The sequence below is a fragment of the Octodon degus genome, unplaced genomic scaffold (genome assembly GCF_000260255.1).
Source record: "Octodon degus isolate 3935 unplaced genomic scaffold, OctDeg1.0 scaffold00085, whole genome shotgun sequence".
NCBI classification, from domain to species: domain Eukaryota; kingdom Metazoa; phylum Chordata; class Mammalia; order Rodentia; family Octodontidae; genus Octodon; species Octodon degus.
The window spans coordinates 11,424,742-11,428,935 of NW_004524661.1; the positions used below are offsets into that span (position 1 = coordinate 11,424,742).

At 39.6% G+C, this 4,194-nt stretch overlaps 1 long non-coding RNA gene across 1 annotated transcript in view; it reads left to right on the forward strand.

The window, feature by feature from the left end:
- The window catches only part of LOC111818266, a 19,126-nt gene extending 15,472 nt beyond the window's left edge, over positions 1 to 3,654 (forward strand). The window contains exons 2-4 of the long non-coding RNA XR_002822290.1: positions 2,448 to 2,450; positions 2,660 to 2,663; positions 3,643 to 3,654. This is a non-coding gene — a long non-coding RNA (uncharacterized LOC111818266). The remainder of the gene's footprint in view (positions 1 to 2,447; positions 2,451 to 2,659; positions 2,664 to 3,642) is intronic.
- Positions 3,655 to 4,194: the final 540 nt, after the last annotated feature.

A 4,194-nucleotide genomic window follows, 5' to 3' on the forward strand; every position in this document is an offset into this window, starting at 1 on the left:
GTCCCTGTGCTTTGCTAAGCTTGTTCTAAGTAGGTGCTTTAGACCACTGAGCCATCTCACCAGCCCCTGAATTTCTTCACTTTTCTTTTTTTTTTTTTCTTTCTGTATTTTTAGGGAAGGGTCTAGAGGATGTTTAGGGTCTCACTACTAGATCAGACTCAAAGTGATTCTCCTGATTTCAGCCCCCCAAGTGCTGAGATTACAAGCATGTGCCACCATGCCCAGTCTCAATTGCCATCTCAGTGTGCCCTGGGAGCGGGGTTGGCATGGCAGGCCCAGGTATCGAATCCCCGGCCCCTGCACCTGCTTGCAGGTATTTTAATCCACAAAGCTATTTGGCTGGTCCCACAAATTTCTTTAGGTGTTCTTTATTATAGGAATCTCTTATTTTGCCATCAATTTTGAAAGTTAGTTTTTCAGGGTACATGGCTCTGGTTTAGAAATTGTTTTCTTTTAGTGCTTGAAATACTTCACTTCAAGCAAACCTTGAACTGAGAGTTTTTTTCTGAGGAGTTTGTCATAATTTTTATGGGCTTTCCTTTAGAGGTGATTTGTTTTCTTTTCTCTAGTATTTTGTATTATGTTCTTTCATTACATTCCTGGAATCTTCACTATGTCATTTCTGTAGTAGATTTTTTAAATCATGGCTAATTGGAGTTCTTTATGTCAATTTTTTTCCCTGCCAAAGAAAATTTCTACTAAAATGCCTGTGAACAGTTTTTTTTTGTGTCATTTGTGGTTAATCTTGTATTATTCTTCTTTGCATCATCTAGTAACTGGTGGATTGATTTCTTATGGTCCCTTGTTATTTTTTAAGAGTATTTTTAATGATCACTAACCATATTCCTATTTCCTATTTCTAAGATTCTATCCGTATATTTCTCAATTCTGTTGTGTATGATGGAATTTTTAATCTCCTGAATATCTGTTTGAGTCTGTTTTATGGATTCCATTTCTTTCCTGTGTTGGGTATTCATAGGTTCCATTTTTTCTAAGCTTCTCTTCCCCTTTTTAAAAATCTGTATCTGCAATAGAGTCATGAAGCACTTATTTCATTATACACTAGCTCTGTAATTGTCTATGAAATTATTTCTGATTTGAATCTCTTTCTTTCATGGTATCAGGGATCCAACTGAAGCTCAGGACCTTGTACCTTTGAAGCAGGCACTTATGCCACTAAGCTATATCCCTTGTCCTGATTGGAGGTTTTCTAGAGCTCCTTTTTTTCTGCTTTGTTACTTCAGGTGTTATCACTTCAGAGAGCCAAGTTGGGTGACTTTTGAATTGGCCCACCTCATTGTTTCCTGGGTCTTTTGGAAGCATAACATCTGTGGTGTATCTTGTTTATTTTTCATATTTACACAGGCTAAGAGTCTGATGTTAGTCTTCCTGCATGATCAGTTCTGGTGAGGGTCTTTGTTTCTGTTGCAGAGTACCTCATTTCTTCGTCCTCACATGGGGAAGGGTCAAGTGAGCTCTCTTTGCTGTTTTATTTTTATTTTTTTTGGCACAACTGGGGGTTGAACTCAGGCCCTTGTTCTTGCCAGGCAAGTGCTTATTCTACTGAGCCATTTCCCCAGCCCATGTATCTTGTTTAAATGTCTTCTCATTTTATGTTTTTAAAAATTTAATTTCTAGGTTGGTGTTTGTAAATTGCATGTTGTGAGTAGCTCTATTCCTAGTAGTTAAAACCATCAGGAAATAACTAGTTCTCAGAGGTATCTTCTGGGTATAGCTGGCTTTTGGGATTTGAGTCTGTTACAAGATTCTACCTTTTCAGTATATTGGGGATGAGAAGTTGCTGCTGACTTGGTATACCCCTGGTTCTTTGGCACTGGATTATAGTATTTTTCATAACTCTTAGACAATCTCAGTCTTGGTATAATTGGAAGAACAATGGGTTAGAGCAGTGATGATACTTTGGCCGAAGAGGTACAATCAGCAATAACAATTGCATCAAATACAACCTAGAAAAAGTTAAACTGAGGTAATTATTAATTTGCCACCTTTAACCCTATGAATTAGATTTATGGTTATATAACAAATTAAAAGGAAATGACAGGGACCTAGCTCAGTAGAATAAGTTCTTGCCTGGCAAGCACAGGGTCCTGAGTTCAATTCCCGGTACCGAAAAAAAAAAAAAAAGGAGCCAGAAAATTGTGTATCACAAATAAGCCTTCAGTATGGCAATTTTACTCTCAGGGAGAAAATTTCAAGTATATTAAGGGAAAATATAGAGGAAAAAAAAAGAAATGGAAGAGATTATAAACAAGGCTAGAGGAGAAATGAGTATCACACCAACTTTAGGAACATGGTACAACAGACAGGAGGGAAAGAGAGAAGAAATAAAAATGAGAACAGAAAAACAAAACAACCCCCCCAAAAAACTATGTTCACATTCATATAAAAAATAAGAACAAACAATGACTCAAAAGCAAACAAAATAGAGAGTAAGAAAATAAAAAAAAAAATCAGAAAATAAAATTTAAAATTTCCATGTTGAGGCGTGTCTCCGCTGCCGCTAGTAGCCAGCATGGGCCGGTACAGAGCCATGTCAGTCTGTCCCACTACGCCCTCAGGGCTCCGCAGTGGTGTGGAGGACGGCCCCGCAAGTCTTACCTCTATTTTCACGGAAGTCCAGGCTGGCTTCAGGCTGTAGGGCTGTGAGCAGACCCACCCAGCCTGCTGCTGTCCCAGGCCTGCGGTGGGTCTGAACTCACCTAGAAGCCATTAGAAGAATGCAGAAGCCACCCTGGACCCAAAGTCCTTTGGTCTTTCTCTAGTCTGGCCCTCAGCCAAACAGCCCCCTTGCAAGAGGTCCAAACGGGACAATTTGCCAGTCACTGCATTCCCCTGCATGCACTGCAGTCTGTTGTGTCCACCTCACTCTGGCGTCAACAGCGGTCACCATGCGTCTGCAATTTCAAGCCGCCCTTCCCATGCAGGTCCAGAGAGAAATCCGGGCCCAGGGAGGAAGTCCTGCATACCTCCTCTTTTTTCTTCCTTGAATTTTTCCTCTTCACTCTTCCAGCAGGCTTTACTTCTTTCTCACTTCAAAATCTTCCTGGGTTTCAGGGACCCTTTCTTTTCTTTCTTCTCTTCCTCACGTTGCTATACTCCAGTGTTTGGACACCAAATCTCAGCGCAGCTCTTTGCTGCTCATCAGAAACAGTCCTTTCATGAATTCTTTTTTCCTGATTATTATTATTATTATTATTATTATTTATTATTATTATTATTATTATTTTGGCAGAACTGGGGATTGAACTCAGGCCCTTGAGCTTGCCAGGAAAGTGCTTATTCCACTGAGCCATCTCCCTGGCCCCCTTTCTCCTAATTATTTAGAAAAATTCTGTTTAATATTTAAAAGAATTTTGCTTGCCAGGCAATTGCTTTGCCGCTGAACTGTATACCCAGCCTTCTATTCATTATTGTATTATCCACAAAACAAAGCATACCTCAATCATAAATATAAAAAATTATTTTGGGAACTCTACCCTTTTACTAATACTTCTTCTGGGCTATATTATACTGCTGTGTGTAGTTCTCTTGAGATGTGGGGCCTGGGAAGAAGTGGGGAAGGAGAAAAGAGAGAAGTATGTCAACGGAAATGATGTGTTTGCTTTGGCTACACTAAGCCAGTTTTGTTGGGGTTTACCCCGGTATTCCTTTCAATGGTATTGTTTAATTTATTGATCTGGGTAATTCAAGCCTCTGGTATATCAATGCCACTGGGTAGATGGACAGGAGGAAGTTGAAGGTAAGGAAGAGAGACAATAGACATGGGCTCAAAAAATAGGGAGCAAAGAGTTCAATATTTGGAGAGAGGCACTAAAATAAGGAGCAGGCTGAAAGGAAAAATTGAAAATTAAAGTATAATAACCACAAAATACCAGTAAAGAAGCAGCAATCTAAAAAACAAAAAAATTAAGAGAGAAAAAAGAAAGAAAAATGGCCAAGCTCACCTAAATCCAACAAAGATACAAACATACAATACCTACAACAACCCACTTAAAAAAAGAAATAAAAACCAGAAACTTCAGACAGTTCTTGTATCATTAACCGTGAATTTCTGTGGAACTCACTCTACACCGTGACTGATTTTTAATTCCTCAGGCAGTCTTTGTGGGCCAGTTATCTGTCCTGCTCCGTGAGGGCTTCAAGCTGTGCCTCAGGCACGACCCCTGTAGGCCC